This window comes from Apium graveolens, chromosome 1, assembly GCF_009905375.1.
Source record: "Apium graveolens cultivar Ventura chromosome 1, ASM990537v1, whole genome shotgun sequence".
NCBI classification, from domain to species: domain Eukaryota; kingdom Viridiplantae; phylum Streptophyta; class Magnoliopsida; order Apiales; family Apiaceae; genus Apium; species Apium graveolens.
This window is the reverse complement of record NC_133647.1, coordinates 43,877,582-43,884,358: the sequence shown is the minus strand read 5'-3', so window position 1 is coordinate 43,884,358 and position 6,777 is coordinate 43,877,582.

Below are 6,777 nucleotides of genomic sequence, written 5' to 3'. Positions count from 1 at the left end.
ATACTATCCAATAACCCTGTTAAACCGAAATACCAAACCCCTTGTGAATAGAAACTTTTCAATTCCATTCGAGAAGTTATCAGTCTAATTGATCATGGCCTTAAAGTTTATTGAACCTATTCCATGTGCTTCGAAGTTGATCTAGAACCCTTGATAAAGACGTTCACTGATTAAGAAATTAACCGTCACTTGGCATCGGTTTTCAAAAAAAAAGTTAAAAATGGATTTTCAGTCCCAAAGGGGGACAAATGTTTTCTTTAGATAGTGGATCTAGACTGAGATGCAAGCCCTTTCCGCTTTTAAATTATAGGTTTTAAGGTTGCCTAGGGATCCCATTAATGTTCTAGAACCCAGCGAGGTTCGGGATTACTTCGCGGCTGATCACCGGCTGTAATCCGTAGCGTCATAAAATGGTTTTGATAAAGAAATGGTTTCTAATTGTTTTGTTACAAATAAAAGATGCCATCACCCTGAAAGTTTATCTCTCGTCACTATATGGTTGAATCTTTCATTTCCATTGTTATTTTTTTTGTTTACATATATTATAGCACTTGTTGAGCATTCGGCTCACTACTTACTTTCACCCTGATATTTCAGCTAGCAGATATGGTTAGATTCAAGCGGATAGCACGTAAGACTTGTGATGCCGATTCGTATATTCGAGCTCAGGTAGATTAGTGATCTTTTTGTATGAGGACTCGATATTGAAATCAGGTTGTAATAGTTAATAGTATTGGGCTGTTCCAAACCCTAAACTGTAAGATCTTGGTTTCAGTGTATATATTTCCATTTGTTAACTATTGTAATTATTCGTATATTTTTCTTTTATTAAAGTTGGGGTGTTACAGGTTTTGGTATCAGAGCTACGGTTTAGAGTCCCTGGACAGCCCAAATAGGTTATAGAATATATACATAGGTTATAGAATATTATGCGAGAGTGTGAGTATAGGTTAGGCGAATCCATTATTAATAATTCTCTTATATATATCTATGCACTGTATAGCAGCAAAGGGCGCATTCCTCATCATCCTCTGAACCATCTGACACAATTGCTTTCTTCGTGTATGCTGAGTTGAGGCGTGAGTTTGACAGGCTTCAGGGCAAGTACGATCGACTGTTAGAGCGATTGAAGAACGTGTATCCGGACAACCGAAATTATGGAGGAAAGCCTAAGGAGCAGATGACTGCGAGACTTGAGACTTTGGTTCAGTACGTTAACACTAAGCTTGATGAGATGCCATCGCACCGAAACCGTACCAGCCAGTATACTATCCAGATGATTGCAGATGAGCTCCAGAGTATTGTGAAGACGCTTCGTGAATAGAAGACTACCGGACCCCGTTCTGATGGAATGGAGCCTTAGTTCTTTCCATTATCCACTTTTCATGATGTTGTGTTGTTGGATTTTGTAGAAATCCCTGTTATTTTCCATTAAATTAAGCATGTTATCCCTAGATTCAGAATTTATTTTGATCTTGATGTACCTTGACCTTAATTTCGATAATTATGCACTATCGTTCTATTTGCTTTCAATTGTTCTTACGCCTTATATGCATCACCCTTATTGTTTAATTTGAAACCCGGTCGTATATGTGACTATAATGACTTGTGACACCCTAACCTTGAATTATCTACATTGTTCATACATATTTTGATATAATTTTCATTTCAGGATCATGCCACCTAAAAAGAAGAACCCGACAACAACTTCTACCACAGATCCTAATATTCTTCGATTGTTGGAAACCTTACAACAGAAAACAAATGCTATAGCTCAACAACAAAGAACTCTTCAACAACAATTTGAAAAACAAGATAACCATGAACCACAACAACCACCCGATCCACCAGTACCACCTCAACAAGTTGTCACTTTCAAAGCTTTTCAGAATATGAATCCACCTGCATTTCATGATACCACTGATCCAGTAATAGCTAACACATGGATTAAGGAAATGGAAAGAGCTTTTTGAATTGGTTCAGCTAGGAGAAGATCATAAGACGCCATATGCTACTTACTTTCTAAAAGGTGAAGTCATCTATTGGTGGGAATTAGTGAAAGCTATGGAGGCAAGTCAGCCGGTTTCTTGGGAAAGGTTTAAGAAGTTATTTATGGAAAAGTATTACCCTAAGTACATGCAGAATCAGATGGAGCTTAAATTTCTTAAAATTAAAGCAAGGAAGTATGTCTGTATTAGAGTACGAGAAGAAGTTTACGGAGCTGTCAAGGTTTGTGATGAAGTATGTGAACACTTTGGAGGAAAAAGCAAAGAGGTTCCAACAAGGATTAGAACCTTGGATTAGAGATAGAGTGGCCATGTTTGAGCTTGATACTTATGCTGGAGTAGTACAGAAAGCTGCTCTGATTGAGAGTAATGGGATGCAGTCAAGGAAAGAAAAGGATAACAACAAGAGAAAGGTTCCATTTTATGGAGAGAAGTTGGAAGCCGGAAGCGCACAAGAAAGGAGTGTGAAAAGGACTGGATTCCATAAAGGTGGAAATTTTCAAAAGAAGGGAAATTTGAATAAGAGACAAGATCCTAAGGGGAACAACCAGCCAAGCCAAGGAAAAGTTGGAGAAAATAGATTTCAGAGACTAGAGTGCAAGCACTGTGGAAAAAGACACGCAGGAGTGTGTAATAAGCTGAACATGACATGTTATAGAGGCAACCAGAAGGGACACTTGGCTAATGAGTGTAAGGTACCGAAGCCGGGAATTACATGCTATAAGTGTGGAAAGGCTGGACATATAGCTAGGGAATGGGACCAGTCAAGGCTTTGATGAATGTGGCAAGTACTAGTACACACGTGCCAGCTGAGGTATTGGCATTACCTCCATCATCTACAACAACAACTCCACAAGCAACAACAAGGACAATTGATTTAAAGATGAAGGACGCTGTTCAGAATTCTGAGGTGATAGCAGGTAAAATTTTAATGAATAATGTTGAAGCTAAGGTATTGATTGATTCTGGAGCTACTAGATCTTTTATATCGGAAACTTTTGTTGATAAACTTAAATGTGATAAAATGACCTTGAACGAGGTAATAGATGTGGTAATTGCGAACTAAGAGAAGATTTATGTGAGTCAATTCTGTCTTAAGTGTGAGATTGATATTTCGGGGCATAAATTTTTAGCAGACTTGATACTTTTCAAGTTAGGGGAGTTTGATATAATCTTAGGCATGGATTGGTTAGGAGAGAATAATGCTCATATAAATTGTAAATCTAAGAAAGTGTATATAAAGACGGAGAATGGAGAGAAAGTAATATTTAAGGGTCAGAGGCAAGAGCGACTTTTTTTTACAATCGACTAGGCTAAGAAACTGCTTAGGAAAGGTTGTGAATTCTTCCTAGCCTATGTAGTAGATTCAGAAAGAGAGAGCCTCAGCATGGAAGATATTCCCGTAGTCAACGAATTTCCAGATGTGTTTCCAGATAAACTACCAGGTTTACCACCCGATCGACAAATTGAGTTTAAGATCAACCTTGCTCCAGGCACAGAACCAGTTTTGAAGGCACCTTATAGAATGGCACCAGCAAAAATAAAAGAGTTGGCGAGCCAGCTGCAAGAATTGTTAGACAAAGGAGTGATACGGCCAAGTACGTTGCCATGGGGAGCACCTGTTTTATTTGTAAAGAAGAAGGATGGAAGCATGAGGTTATGCATAGACTATCAGGAGTTGAATAAGATGACGATTAAGAACCGTTACCTGCTACCAAGGATAGATGATTCATTTGATCAGCTGAAAGGAGCTAAGTGTTTTTCCAAGATTGATTTAAGATCAGGATACCATCAATTGAAGATCAAAGCAGACGACATCCCGAAGACATCATTCAGGACAAGATACGGACATTATGAATTCTTGGTGATGCCTTTTGGGTTGACTAATGCCCTTGCAGCATTTATGGATCTGATGAATCGGGTATTTAAAAAGTATTTGGACAAGTTTGTAGTCGTATTCATTGATGATATTCTTATATATTCAAAGTCAGAGGAAGAACATATGTAGCATCTATGGATAGCATTGGAGATACTTCAACAAGAGAAGTTGTATGCCAATTTTTCTAAATGTGAGTTCAGGTTAAAGGAAGTTCAATTTTTGGGAGATGTTATTGGAAGTGAAGGAGTCAAAGTGGATCCGGAAAAGATTGAGGCAATTATGAGTTGGGAGAGACCAAAGACACCTACGGAAGTGCGAAGTTTTCTAGGATTGGCGGGATACTATAGAAGATTTGTTAAAGATTTCTCGAAAATCGCCACGCCATTGACTAAGTTGACTAGGAAGAATCAGAAATTTGAATGGAATGCAGAATGTGAAGATAGTTTTCAAGAATTGAAGCAGAGGTTGGTTACTGCCCCGGTGTTAGTATTACCAGACAATCAAGGAGACTTTGTGATTTTTAGTGATGCCTCACATAAAGGTCTGGGTTGTGTGCTAATGCAACACACCAAGGTGATTGCGTATGCATCAAGACAGCTGAAACCACATGAATTGAAGTAGCCTACACATGATTTGGAATTAGCAGCTATAGTATTTGCACTTAAGATTTAGAGACATTACCTTTACGGAGAAAGGTGTGAGATCTACACGAATCACAAGAGTTTAAAGTATATTTCACTCAGAAGGAGCTCAACATGAGGCAAAGGAGATGGTTGAAGTTAATTAAGGACTATGATTGCTCGATAAATTATCATCCAGGAAAGGCGAATGTGGTAGTTGATGATTTGAGTAGGAAAGAGAGGTTGAATATGGTAGCAATACCAAAGGAATTATCTGAAGAAATTAAGAGATTTGAATTAGAACTTTGTGTTTGCGGAAAAGTTGAAGAGATTTGTCATACTATAACTTTTCAGCCAACATTGTTGGAAAAGATAAAGAAATGTCAGGAAGAAGTGATGAAACAGGAGAATAATCAACTGACCGGAGAAGAAATTTGTACTTAAAGGGATGAACAATGTATACTAAGGTTTTCCTCAAGAATTTGGATTCCTCATATGACTGAATTGAAGAATGAGATATTGCAAGAAGTTCACAATTCTAGATTTTCAATCCATCCGGGAAGCACCAAGATGTACCAGGACTTGAAGCAGAACTTTTGGTGGCCAAATATGAAGCGAGAAGTAGTAGAATGGGTTGTGAAGTGCTATACTTGTCAAAAAGTGAAGGCAGAACATCAAAGACCAAGTGGATTAATTCAGCCCTTAAAGATTCCAGAATGGAAGTGGGAAAACATTGCCATGGACTTTATAGTAGGATTACCACGAACAAAATCTGGACATGACGCTATATGGGTTATAGTTGATCGCCTTACGAAGTCGGTATATTTTCTTCCAATTAATGAAAGGTCTTCATTTGACAGATTGGTCCATCTGTATGTGTGTGAAATCGTATTACGGCATGGCATACCTATATCGATAGTTTCGGATAGAGATCCACGATTTAACTCGAGATTCTGGAAGCAATTTCAAGAAAGTCTTGGCACAAAATTAAACATGAGTACAGCGTATCATCCGCAGATTGATGGTCAAAGCGAAAGGTCAACTCAAACAATTGAAGACATGCTGCGTAGTTGTGTGATTGATTTTGCAGGAAGTTGGGACGACCACTTGCCATTGGTAGAGTTCTCCTATAACAACAACTATCACTCCAGTATTGGCATGCCACCATACGAAGCCTTATACGGACGGTAGTGCAGATCACCAACCAGTTGGGATGAAGTGGGAGAAGGAAAGATTCTAGGCCCGGAATTGGTGCAACAAATGCAAGAGACAGTCAAATTGATTCAAAAGAGATTACTTGCTGCTCAAGATAGGCAAAGAAAGTATGTAGACCCTGCTCGTAAGGACATCAGATTCCAAGTAGGTGAAGCTGTATTACTGAAGGTATCACCGAGGACAGGATTGTCTAGATTTGGAAAGAAAGGGAAGTTAGCACCTAGATATATTGGTCCTTTTGAAATTTTGAGTCAAGTAGGGAAGGTGGCCTATGAATTAGATTTGCCGCCTCAGTATCAGCATGTGCATAATGTGTTTCATGTGTCATTACTTAAGAAGTATAATCCTGTTGACCACCATGTGATAGAGTATGAACCTATAGAGATTCAGACATACTTGTCATTTGTGGAGCAACCTGTCAAAATATTCGACTGACAAGAGAAGAGTCTTAGAAATAAGTTGGTCAAGTTGGTAAGAGTACTTTGGAGAAATCCCAAGGTTGAAGAGTCAACGTGGGAACTAGAGTCGGATATGCGTAACCGGTATCCTCACTTATTCTCCTAGATTCTGAGGATAGAATCCTTTAAGGGGGAGAGGATGTTAAGACCGGTATTTCTAAACCTTATCTATATATAATTGTGTGTTTATAATTGAGATTTAAATTGTGTGGAATTATAAATGTGGGTGATCTATATGTTGAGTGCCTATAAATTAAGTGTTTGATGTATTAGTTTATATAAAAAAAATTGAAAGGAAAATCTTATTATTTTATTTTTTTTAAATGATAATCAAAAGTATTTCATTCTATATGAAAAAATGATTTTTAAAATCTTTTAACAACAAATTTTTCAAATTTTATATCATTAAATTTCTAAAACCGTAAGCTATTTTATAATATTTATTTTGTGATTTATGGAAGTGTATTTATTTTTATAGCAATTATTTTATATAAATTAGTTGATTTTTAATTTGCATTTTACTTAGTTACCCATGCATGCATTTTGCTCCCTATTCAAGATAAGTGCAAATTTGGAAATTCCAACCCCACTAACTACTA